The 13256-nt window shown below is 48.9% G+C and overlaps 1 long non-coding RNA gene across 1 annotated transcript; it reads left to right on the top strand.

Moving 5' to 3' along the window:
- The first annotated feature begins 9653 nt into the window (after nt 1–9653).
- On the top strand, nt 9654–12783 carry LOC122677421. Its single transcript, XR_006335776.1, has 3 exons — nt 9654–9809; nt 10222–10506; nt 11956–12783. It is a non-coding gene; the product is annotated as an uncharacterized LOC122677421 (long non-coding RNA).
- The last annotated feature ends 473 nt before the right edge of the window (nt 12784–13256 follow it).

Here is a 13256-nt window from a genome sequence, read left to right as displayed (position 1 = left end):
ATATTTTTTAATCCAAATGGTAAAGGGAGGATTCACAGAATATATTTCAAGAAAAAAATAAATAATAAGTCTCAGTCTACAGCTGGGTAACAGGGACATGCAGTCAACGAGACGACATGATCGGAGTGACACTGAATTGGTCTGGACCCTGAGGGCGTCCTGGATGCTATGGGGCGGGGAGCAGACCAGAGCAGCAGAGCCCTCTCCGGAAGCAGACCGCCAGGGAGCAGGGGGAGGAACCGGGGAAGAGCGGGGCCTTCAGCCGGAGGACAGAGCTGGGCTGCACGCCTGAGGGCCGTGGACTTCGTGCAGGTCAGGCGCGCAGCCCTTCTGTCGGGGCACAGAACTGAGAGCCGGACATCCGGGGTCAATGACCTGGAGACCGAGGCTGGTGGGTGGATGCCCGTGGGGCAGACACGGAGGGCCTAGATGGAGGAGAGGTGCAGGGTCGAAGGAGGCGATGGTCCTGCCTCTTCCAGCTGCTCTATAGCTGCCCTCTGGCCTGCAGAGTCCCACCTCTGCGTTTATAGCACCCTCGCTAGGGGGTGTCTGTCTGTCTGTCTGTCTGTCTGAGCTTCCTGGGCCTGCCATCGCAAATCACCACAAACTGAGTGGCTTTAAGCTACAGAACTCACAACTCTGGAAGACAGATCCCTGAAAGCCAGGTGCCCAAGGATCACATACAATGGCTCCAGGGGCCTCCCCACTGCCTCCTCCAGCCTCGGGGATTCCTGGCGTCCCTGGCTCATGTCTGCATCCCTCCAGTCTCTGCCTCTCCCTCTGTGTCTCTTATGAGGAAACTTGCCATTGGCTTTAGTGCCCACGGGATAGTCTAGGATGACTTCCTCATTCAGAATGCCTTACTTAGAGACACCCACAAAGATCTGCCATGAACTTTTAAATGATACATTTTAATTAAATTAATATTCACAGGGGTCCCAGGGATTCTGGTGTGGACACACCTTTTTGGAAGCCCCCCCATTCAACTTACTACATCTGCTTTGTCAACATTTAATGAAGCCTTTTGCTGTGCTTCCTCAGGGCAATGAACAGAGGCAGAGAGGTTGATCTGGGAAGACTGAGTCTTAGGGGGCAAGTGAGGTAGAAAGATGGCTGGAAGGCCCAGGTGGCCTGGGTTGTGTCATTCAGGAGAGCAAGCAGCCAGAAAGGTGATCTCCAAGGCCATGGGAGCCAGCGATGGCCAGAGGGGCCTAGGAGCATCAGATCAGGGGACCCAGGCAAGTGCTGACTCCCTTGCTGTTGACATTGACTTGAGCTTCTCAAGTAAGAGCCCAGGGAGAAGATGCTAGGTATTTGCTTGAAAAGCTGGGCTGGGGACAACTAGGTACTTAATTGATGTGTCCTAACTGTTAGGGTTTCCCTAGTGGCTCAGCTGGTAAAGAATTAGTCTGCAATGCGGGAGACCTGGGTTCGATCTCTGTGTTGGGAAGATCCCCTGGAGAAGGAAAAGGCTACCCACTCCAGTTTTCTGGCCTGGAGAATTCCAGGGACAGTCCATGGGATCACAAAGAATTGGACATGACTGAGTGACTTTCACTTTCCCTTTCCAACTGTTAGGGCTATAGAATTTTAAACTGATAGAGCCGTAGAAGAAATGAGGTCTAAAATCTGAGGAATCCCTAGGAAATCCAGCCTGTGACATTTCCAAGTCTGTTTACTCTTGTATTTTGAACAGAATCAGCTTTGCGTTTAACACACAGAAAGCACAGTGATAGGTGGAGCTTGGACTTTTTCTTGGAAAGGGCGTGATTCAAGTCAACCCAGAGGCTGCTTGTGAAATCCGAGTGGCCAGAGCTGTCACGATCCAGCTCTTCCTCGTCCGAAGACCAGCTTGTTTGAAATCAAACCCATTTGTCATCCCACTGACTATTTTCCCTCCACTGCTTCACTCAGGTTGAACTGACCCTTCGGAAGGCACGGGGCCAGCCAGCAAGCATGAAAACATTCCTCCCTGGGGGTGGAGGGGGCGGCCGCATATGGAGGACCAGATGTGAGCAGAGAGAACAGAAGCTCTGCTGTGACTCAGCCTCACTCGGGAAGAACGTGCGTGGCCCCGGCGCTGGGTCTGTCCCTGCAGCCCTGTTTTTCTGCTCCTCCGGGATGTTTTGGAAGCCACTGAACTGCCCCGCCTCTGGAACGAGCTCTGCTGGACGTCATCCTGCTCCAGCGACTCTCCAACAGATACCGCAAACTTTCTAAACAGGACGTGTGGGTTCAGACCTGCTGGACGAGAGCCCCCAGGAGGGAGAGCAGCCATGTGTTTGCACGGTGTTTTGTTCTGTTTGTTGGGGTGTCATTGCTTCTCAACGTTGTGCTCGTTTCTGTTATACAGCAGCATGAATCAGCCGTCCGTGTCCATATATCCCCTCTCTGTCGCCCCAGGGCATTGAGTAGCGCTCCCTGTGCTATGTAGCAGGTGCCCATTAGTTATCTATTTTATAAGTAGTAGGGTTTGAGCTGCAAGGAGACCCAACCAGTCCATCCTAAAGGAGATCAGTCCTGGGTGTTCACTGGAAGGGCTGATGCTGAAGCTGAAACTCCAATACTTTGGCCACCTGATGCGAAAAGCTGACTCATTTGAGAAGACCCTAATGCTGGGAAAGATTGAGGGCAGGAGGAGAAGGGGACGACAGAGGATGAGATGGCTGGATGGCATCGCTGACTCAATGGACAGGAGTTTGGGTAGACTCCGGCAGTTGGTGATGGACAGGGAGGCCTGGCGTGCTGCAGTTCATGGGGTCGCAAAGAGTCGGACACGACTGAGCAACTGAACTGAACTGAGGGTTTGTGTGGTTTGGATTTTTGTTGTTTGAATGTTCCACTAGTGACCCAGAGATTCGCCTGAAGCACTGAGTCCACTGGACTAAGGTGACCGTCCAGGACAACCAACACCCCCTCCCTGCCCCCGGGAGAGGTCAGTGTTCTGCCCAGGTCACTAGCGAACTCACTAAGACTCCAGCTCCTGATGTCCAGGTATTTTTCCTCCCACAGAAGGCTGCCCACAGCCTCTCGGGGGAGAAGCAACCCTAAGACGGGCTTCCCAGGTGGCTCAGTGGTAAAGAACTCTCCTGCCAAAGCAGGAGTCACGGGTTGGATCCCTGGGTCAGGAGGATCCCCTGGATGGAGGGGATGGCCACCCACTCCAGTATTCTTGCCCAGAGAAGCCCAGGGTCAGAGGAGCCTGGCGGGCTACAAGTCCATGGGGTTGCAGAGAGTCCGACACGACTGAGCACAAGCACGCACACAACCCTAAGAAGGGAATTCAGAAACTCGGCCTCACCCAGGCGCACCTGATCCAACCCCTGCAGAGGAAGCAAAGAAACAAAGGATGTTTGGTTTGGAGAAAAGGAAAACACGACTTGCTCATACGTGAAGGCGGTTTACGAGTCAGAAACCCACGAGTTCGAAAAATAGCTTGTGGCCAGGCTGGGAGGGCTCAGACAGCAGTAAACTCTTCCTGCGTAAATTCCAGGGATCTTAGGGGCATTCGTTACAGGGAGTATTGAATAGAGCCTCTGGATCGCAGCCAGAGGAGCCCGGCCAGGGAACTGACCTGCTCTCCCTTCAGTAAGCTGGAAGCAAACGCAGTGAGTGACACCTTCCTCAGTAGTCTCCAGGCCCCCGGGTGAGTGGGAGCGGGGAGCCACGTGACCCCAGTGCAGGGGTGCTCAGTCCTGAGAACAGATTCCCCCCGGCACCTGCAGGCCCTTCTCTTTCCAGAAGCGAAACTGGACTTAACCATCTCCACTTGGCCGTCCACCGCACACCTCCCCAGTCATCCCACGTGCCTTTTATAGAGGTTTCAGCTTTTGCCCCAGGATCCAAGTAAACTTCTTTCACTACACTTTATCGTTTCTATATTTTTTACTTTCTTTTCTTTTAGAACAGTTACCCATCTTTTGCTTGTCTGTTTTTCATGACAGAGAACAGGCTAGATGAGTTTTTTTATAGAACACATGGCTTTCTGGATCTGCCTGATTGTCTCCTCATTATAACATTTTGCAGAGGAATGCTACATAGGTGAACTGGTTGCAGGGCATGGTTATCTTTTCTAATGGGTTATATGTCCTCTGGGAGACCTTCAAGCCAGCGCCTGTGTCATTCTCCTGTCAGTCCAGGAGCACTCCCTTGGTTTCTGAAATCAGATGTTCCAGGCGCAAACTGTGCCTCCCTTACCTGCATAAGTCATGTCTCCCAAGATCCCTGGTTCCCTTTACTGGGGAATGGTGTTTAGAGACCAAGGTGTGGGTGCTAGGTGTGTTCATTGGTCCTGGGGTGTCATTGTATCTTGCCACTATTGGTAAAGAATCTTCCTGCAGTGCAGGAGAGCTGATCCCTGGATCAGGAAGATCCCCTGGAGAAGGGAATGGCTTTACACTACAGTATTCTTGCCTGGAGAATCCCATGGATTGAGGAGCCTGGTGGGCTACAGTCCAAGGGATCACAAAGAATCAGACATGACTGAGTGACAAACACACTATTGGTGACAGGTAATCAATACACTTGTGATCCTGTCTGATACCTCTAATTCAAACCCAATACCATGGTTCTTCCTCACCTCTGCCATTCCATATTTGTGTCTTTCTTCTCCCACAGTGAGTGCCCTGGAGCCCAGCAAGATGAATGCATTTGCTTACTTTATCTCTCCTACAATATTCACAAAGTAACTTAAAAATTGCAGGGGTTTCCCTGGTGGTCCAGTGGTTAAGAATCTGCCTCCCAATGCAGGGAATGTGAGTTTGATCCCTGATCAGGGAACTAAGATCCCACATGCTGTGGGGCAACCAAGCCTGTGAGCTGCAACTACCGAGCCTGCATGCCACAACTAAGACTCAACACAGCTAAATAAATAAGTAAAAAATTTTAATTGCAGAATTTTGGCAGCCAAGCCACTATAAATAGCAAATCTCCTTAGCAACATTCAAAGTTACTTGAATTAATTCTTTTCTCCTGTACAATTAAGATTACCAATTTGATCCACTGCTAAATTCATTTCTTTATCTTTTTATTCAATACTAGAGTTTGCAGCTTCTGTATTAAATTTTGTTTTTGAATAATAAATATGTATGGCATGAAGATCACAATTCTATGAAAAATTATATGCAAACAACTATTTCTTCCTTGGAGTAGGAAATGACAACCCACTCCAGTGCTGTTGCCTGGAAAATTTCATGGACAGACAAGCTTGGCAGGTTACAGTCCATGGGGTCGCAAAGGTCAGATACAATTGATCGTACACACACGTGCACATCCCTTTCTTCCATTCCTACTCTCTACCCCATTTTTATTCAATCCCTGTAGGTCAGCACTTTTACTAAATTCTACTTTATTTTTTCTGAAGCTCTTTTTTCATAAATATACAAATATAATCATATATTTTTACTTGTTCTTTTTAACAGTCTTTTGCATCTTAACATCTTCACTTAATAATATATCCTGGAATTCATATTATGTTAATTCTTAATGATCTCCTTATTAATTTTACTGAGCATATTATTCCATTGATTGTCAAGCCATCTCATTTCATTGTCTACACACATCAGTTGAGAAGAAAATTGAAGTTGTGAATAGCAGAGGTTAGAACAGAGACCAGAGAATGGTGATAAATAGAGGTAGGTCAGATCCAGAGGGTAATTTGACAGAATCTGATGCAGCATTAAGCACAAGCTGGAATCAAGATTGCAGGGAGAAATATCAATAACCACAGATAATGCAGATGACACCACCCTTATGGCAGAAAGCAAAGAGGAACTAAAGAGCCTGTTGATGAAGGTGAAAGAGAGTGAAAAGGCTGACTTAAAACTCAACATTCAAAAACTAAGATCATGAAATCTAGTCCCATCACTTCATGGCAAATAGATGGGGAAAATAATGGAAGCAGTAAAAGAGTTTTCTTGGGCTCCAAAATCACTGCAGTGACTGCAGCCATGAAATTAAAAGACTCCTTGGAAGAAAAGCTATGACAAACCTAGACATTAAAAAGCAGAGACATTACTTTGCTGACAAAGGTCCGTCTAGTCGAAGCTATGGTTTTTCCAGCAGTCATGTATGGATGTGAGAGTGGGACTATAAAGAAAGCTGAGTGCCAAAGAATTGATGCTTTTGAACTGTGGTGTTGGAGAAGACTGTGGAGAGTCCCTTGGACTGCAAGGAGATCAAACCAGTCAATCCTAAAGGAAATCAACCCAGACTATTCATTGGAAGGACTGATGCTGAAGCTGAAGCTCCAGTACTTTGGCCACTTGATGCAAAGAAATAACATTGGAAATGACTGTGATACTGGGAAAGATTAAAGGCAGGAGAAGAAGCGGGTGACAGAGGATGAGATGGTTGGATGGCATCACTGACTCAATGCACATGAGTTTGAGCAAGCTCCAGGAGATGGTGGAGGACAGGGAAACCTGGTGTGCTTCAGTCCATGGGGTCACAAAGAGTTGGACGTGACGGAATGACTGAACAGCAATACAGCATTCCCTCTGTGTGGAAGGAAAGGCTTCAACAGGACAAAAAGAAGAAAGGGTCCCCATAATGTCCAAGCAGTGGGGTTCCTTGCAAGCTCAGAATGGGTCCCAAAGAGCTGCCAGACTGAGTGGAGGACACAGTCCTACACAGCAGATTAACCAACCAACAGGATGCAGTCAGATCCAATGAATGAAGTCAACTTTGCAGATTAGAATTTTGAAGCATTTGTGTAGGATTACTTATGCAAATGGCACAGCAACAGAATAATAGCCACAAAAGCAGGGGTTCTCAATTAGGATGTCTGTAAACCCTCTGAAATTCCTTGCAAAATGAATGGATTTTAGGAGAAAGCATGCAAAATTTTCAGCAGGTTTTGAAAAGGAGCTGTAACTTAAAACCTTCTTTTAAGGTAAGGAACAGTGATGTGGGGGCCAGAAAACTAATGGATGAGCAGATGGCTGTGGCCGCTGAATGGACTGTCCCAGTCAATGCAGTCAGTGAGGGTGACTTTCCCAGGCTTCATCCCATGTAACCATACAGGCTTTGCATGCATTAGTTCGTGCATCTCTATGAAAGTGTTAGTTGCTCAGTCGTGGCTGAATCTTTGCAAGCCCATGGACTGTAGTCCACCAGGCTCCTCTGTCCATGGGATTCTCCAGGCAAGAATACTGGAGTGGGTTGCCATGCCCTCCTCCAGGGGATCTTCCCAACCCAGGGATCGAACCCATATCTCCTGCATTGCAGACAGATTTCTTGACCATCTGAGCCACCAGGGAAGCCCCATAAGCATCCCTATAGCAAGTGTTTATTATTAGTCCTGTCCCAGAGGAGACAGGCAATCCCAAAGCCATGATATTGACAAGTGGTGAAACATCTATTTCTGCTTTATTGACTATGCCAAAGCCTTTGACTGTGTGGATCACAATAAACTGAGGAAAATTCTGAAAGAGATGGGAATACCAGACCACATGACCTGCCTCTTGAGAAACCTGTATGCAGGTCAGGAAGCAACAGTTAGAACTGGACATGGAACAACAGACTGGTTCCAAACAGGAAAAGGAGTACATCAAGGCTGTATATTGTCACCCTGCTTATTTAACTTCTATGCAGAGTACATCACGAGAAACGCTGGGCTGGAAGAAGCACAAGCTGGAATCAAGATTGCTGGGAGAAATATCAATAACCTCAGATATGCAGAAGACACCACCCTTATGGCAGAAAGTGAAGAGGAACTAAATAGCCTCTTGATGAAAGTGAAGGAGGAGAGTGAAAAAGTTGGCTTAAAGCTCAACATTCAGAAAACTAAGATCATGGCATCTGGTCCCATCACTTCATGGGAAATAGATGGGGAAACAGTGGAAACAGTGTCAGACTTTATTTTTGGGGGCTCCAAAATCACTGCAGATGGTGACTGCAGCCATGAAATTAAAAGACGCTTACTCCTTGGAAGGAAAGTTATGACCAACCTGGATAGCATATTAAAAAGCAGAGACATTACTTTGCCAACAAAACCAAAGTCAAGGCTATGGTTTTTCCAGTAGTCATGTATGGATGTGAGAGTTGGACAGTGAAGAAAGCTGAGCGCCGAGGAATTGATGCTTTTGAACTGTGGTGTTGGAGAAGACTCTTGAGAGTCCCTTGGACTGCAAGGAGATCCAGCCAGTCCATCCTAAAGGAGACCAGTCCTGGGTGTTCATTGGAAGGACTGATGCTGCGGCTGAAACTCCAATACTTTGGCCACCTCATGCAAAGAGTTTACTCATTGGAAAAGACCCTAATGCCGGGAAGGATTGGGGGCAGGAGAAGGGGACGACAGAGGATGAGATGGCTGGATGGCATCACCGACTCGATGGACATGGGTTTGGGTAGATTCCAGGAGTTGATGATGGACAGGGAGGCCTGGTGTGCTGCTATTCATGTGCTATTCATGGGGTCATAAAGAGTCAGACACGACTGAGTGACTGAACTGACTGAACTGACTGAAGCTGATATTCCAGCCCACACCTGCCTAATTCCAGAGACCACATGCTGAAATCAGCAGCAGACCACTTCTCTCCAGTCTGGCCACTGCTGAATTACCCCGTCAGTCCTGCGTACCTTCCTTAGAGACTGAAGAGTAGCAGGCCCAGAGAAGAGTGGCCACACAATATGAAACTCACAATCTTGTCACTGAAAAGACCGATCCAGTGCCCTTCCCAGACTCTCCCCTCCAGTCAGCCACACCCCCGCAGCCTCACCCTGCCAGCTCCTACATCACAGGGCTCCAGCAGGCAGAAAAGGCTGGAGATCTTGAGCCCACCTGGCCCACAGGAAGGATGCTGCGGCCACCCAGTTCTGGCCAAGTCACTGCCTTCACCCACTGCTGGAAACTGGATTCCTTGGGTGGGTCTGCATTCTGAGTTCCTTGGTAGTAGAATTTTTTCAGTTCTCTGTCCTGCGTCTGGACCTTTCTCCACCCTGCCAGCTCTCTTCTAGGAAGACTCAGCCTCTCCACCTACTGACCCAGATTCCCACCTGGGTCCAGACCCGGGCTATGATAAGCACGCCCTCTTCCATCGCCAGCTCTGCTACATCACCTGCCAATCTGTCTCTTGCTGTATAATGTTCTCAGTGTCTGCAAAGTGAGCTCTTCTTACAAAGCACATCATGTTAACAATCAAGAAATTTATGTCAAAGCCAAATGACAGTTTATCACTTTTTAAATTAGTTATAAGTACTTTTTATGAAATGCCCACATCGTTATTACTTCTCTATCCTGCAAAGGAGAGAGTGGGCCATCTCTGCCCCTGCAGGACTGCCCTGCAAGTTCAGAGTTCCTCATGAATATTGACGTCGATAGGGAAATAAACACCACTGATACTGAGGCATCTGATGGGAATACAGTTAATAACAAATGGAAAGAATTCACTGACTGGAAATCGTTACAGCAAAACCTTGTGACTCCACTTTTATTTGATTGCATGTTTTCTGGAAATTGGTCTTTTTCCGTGACTTCTCTCCGGAGGGAAGTTAGGAATATTTTTCAATATTTAATAAGGAATCATGTCCTTCTTGAGGACATCTTCGTGTTTCAAATCTGGTGCTGGGCCTCAGCTGAACAAATGGGATTTTTCCATTAGATCTTTTTAGAGAAAACTCAGATTCTGTGAGTCTGGAATCAGCCTGGAAACTCAGCCTCTCCTGATAACACTGCCATTTAGGGAGCTGGTTAGCAAGAATGTTACTAGCACTTACTCTGTGCCAGGGACAGTTACAGGCTCATGTAGCTGCAAACACTAACTCACGTGACACATTCCCCTAGGCACAGGAGCTTCACCATGTTAGAGGTAAGTCTGTGAACCTGGGCCTCCACACGTAACTTAAAATTCTCTAGAAGTAAAATTTGCTTTTAATGGTAAGCTGTCTCAAGTCAAAAATATGTTAAAGATGGTGTAATTGGAAGTTAGAGGGAAAGAACGATAATTGAGGGGTGATTGCTAATGGCTTTCTTTTGGGGTGATGAGAATATTCTGGAATCAGTGGTGATATTCATACAACTTTGTGAATATTTTTTTAAAAACGGATTGGATGGTACACTTTGAGGGGGTAAATGCTATAGTGTGTGAATTTCTCTCTATTTTTTTTTAACTTAACAAGAGAAAAAGACAAAAATGCAACAATTCTCGTCCTCTGTCTCATGTTCCAACCACCCGGGCCCCACACTGACCATGACTTTTTCCCCTTTGGCCTGCAACTCAGATGGAGAGGGAGGAAACAATAAAACTGAAGAAAGAACGAAAGCATAATGGTGCTGCAAGATCCGCCAGGGCAGTGGTCTGCACTTCGTGGTGGAAAACAACTTTTGGCTCCCGGAAGGGTTCTCCCTGTCCCTGGCCTGACTCCCTGCCTTGAAGCCCTTGGTTTGGTTTCAGCAACATTCTCCAGGCGGCTACCAAGCTGGGCCAGCCGGACACGCCTGCTGCTTAGTGAGACAGCAGGGAGAGGCCACAGACAAGCAGAGGAGTGGAAAACGTCCTTGCCGAGGTACACACAGCCTTCAGGAGGAGACAGTGCTGGCACATGGGCAGATGCACTAGAAGCCCAGCCTGGGAATGGAGGGGGCAATGGGTCCTACTAGGACCCCAGCAAAGCTTGCCAAAGTAGCGCCATCTGCCTGGGGTTTTGAAGGATGATTAGAAGCCCACAGGAGGACAGAGAGCACCCTGGAGAACGGGGCTGGGGGATGACCGTGCGTGTTTGGCGCCAGTAAAAGCATATATGCCTGATAGTGGGAGAGGTCAGAAAGGAAGCCACGCTGAGAAGGGGACCTGGAAACAGGCTTTTAAGAAGGTGAAACGGGAGCGTGCACTGTGAGCCTGAGAACAACCCTCCGGAGGGGCGGACGCTGTTCCGGGGAGGAGGGAACGAGGTGCGGCCAGAGATAATTCTGTTCACATCACTGTCGGGGCTCCTGGCTTCAAGACAGGGATCTCGTCTCATGTTGGAAGAGCTGGTTTGATGTGACTGTGGGTCTTGCCAGTAGAGGCATCCTGGGGACGACATGGGTTCCAAGCTCAGGGTTCAGGTCAGCCTGGACAGAAAGAGTGGGGTCGGCCTGACTGTGGGCACAGAGGCTGTGAGGGGAGGAGGGGGGAAGAAAGGAAGAGGGTAAGGATGGAGCCCTCAGGGGCAAGGAGGCAAGGAGGCCTCACGATGGAGACGGAAAAAGAGAAGGAATGGACACGGGCCAGACGGGGGAGGAGGAGAGGCGGAGCGCTCCAGGGGAGAGACCGCGGGGAGGGTGGGCACCAAGGATGCAGGCTCCGGGAGGCCCTGCAGGTGGGCATGATGACGGATGGGCAGGACCTCAGCAAAGACGGGGGCCATGTCCAGCGCTGGGACCATCACCGCCCCACACGCATCAGGATGGCTCCTAGAGAAAGAGCTAGTCTCCGCTCTTCCTCGGAGAAAAGGATGCGGCCCAGATGGACCAGGTGGCCTGTCAAACACTGGGCCCAGGGCCAGGGGGACCTGCCCTCCTGACACATTCCCCTCCCCTATTCGCTCACATCTCAGAGTAGCTACTTTCCTGGGCCAAGTCTGTGCTTCTGATGCAGACCACAGAGGGGGCCCCAGAGCAGAGGGCTGGTGCGCCAAGTGGCTCATGTATAAGGAAGCATCTTACAGACCGCGTTCCACCCGGCCTGCAAAGCTTCTCCAAACACAATGACAGAAAATGCGTTCTGGAGACACTTTGGAAAGTGGGATTTTCTGAAGTTTACAAAAGGATTTGTTGAGAAAGAATGAGCCATCACTGAAGAAGGGTAACTGTGTGTGGTTACACGAGATTGATAGCGTAGCGATCACACATGCTCACACACTCACACACACGTGCATGCATGACAGCTTACGTGTAGACCTCCTGGTGACCCCTCACGCGATCACCAGCGGGGGGGCACTCTGTTATTCTGACCTGCATTCTCCTTCTTCTAGGCTCTGATCATCCCAGGCCGTCTCAGCGGACATCATTCCCAGTTTAAAACCTCAAGACCAGGCTCCGCTGGTGGCTCAGTGGTGAAGAATCTGCCGAAGCAGGGAACACGGGTTCAATCACTGGTCCAGGAAGATCCTACAGGTCGTGGGATAGCAGCTCACGCACCACAACTATCAACCTTGTGCTCTAGAGCCCAGGAACAACAACTACTGAGTCCTCAAGCTGCAGCTACTGAAGCCCGTGAGCCCATGAGCCCGTGAGCCCATGAGCCTGTGCTCTGCGACCAGAGAAGCTGGTACAGTGAGAAGCTGGTACAGAGTAGCCCCCTGTAACTAGAGAAAAGCCCGTGCGGCAAGAAAGAGTCAGCGCAGTCAAAAATAAACAGATACTAAAACAAAAAAGCCTTATGACTATCTGAAAAGAAATCAGTTAGACTTTGATCTGAAACTATTCAGAGTCACATTGACATTCATTTTTTTTTATTAATTTGTTTTTTAACGTCAAAAACATTTCGTATTGGGGCATAGCTGATTAACAATCTTGTGGCAGTTTCAGGTAAACAGTGAAGGGGCTCAGCCATATATATACTTGTATCCATTGGGAGGTTTCTACCAGGCTCAAGTCAATCAGAGAGCTTTCCGAACGAGCTCTCCTGCCTGCCCGGTGGGCTCAGAGATGACCGGTAGATTAAGAAGTGACCAAGAGACATTGCTTGTGCTTGGGCTTCGCTGGTGGCTCAGATGGTAAAGAGTCTGCCTGCAGTGTGGGAGACCTGGGTTCGATCCCTGGGCCAGGAAAATCCCCTGGAGAAGGAAATGGCAACCCACTCCTGCATCCTTGCCTGGAAAATTCCATGGATGGAGGAGCCTGGTGGGTTCCAGCCCATGGGGTTGCAAAGAGTCGGACACGACTGAGCAACTTCACTTTCCTCACAAGAGACACTGCAGCCCTCCCTCTGTCTTTTTATTCATCAGGGTCTGCTCCCCCATGTGGTGGGCACTGCACGCCCCACTGGAGTCCACACTGAGCCAGGATTCCTTGTGGGGCAGAAACGTGGACATTCAGATGCACTTTCTGCATAAGGTCATTAACCACACTGTCCTTGACCATGACAGCTCTAGAGAGACCCTGTAACCTGATCTCATGGTGACCTTCACCTAGGCACCCCCAGAAGCACTTGAACACCCCAGCAAGCCTTGACAGGCCCTTTTCAGAAGAATCTGATTCAGTTGGTGTGGTGGGACTCAGGAGTCCACAGTTTTTAAAATGCTCCGAATGATTTGTCCAACCGCAAGTGTGG

The sequence above is a fragment of the Cervus elaphus genome, chromosome 20 (assembly GCF_910594005.1).
Source record: "Cervus elaphus chromosome 20, mCerEla1.1, whole genome shotgun sequence".
NCBI lineage: Eukaryota > Metazoa > Chordata > Mammalia > Artiodactyla > Cervidae > Cervus > Cervus elaphus.
This window is presented reverse-complemented; position numbering and strand designations above follow the sequence as displayed.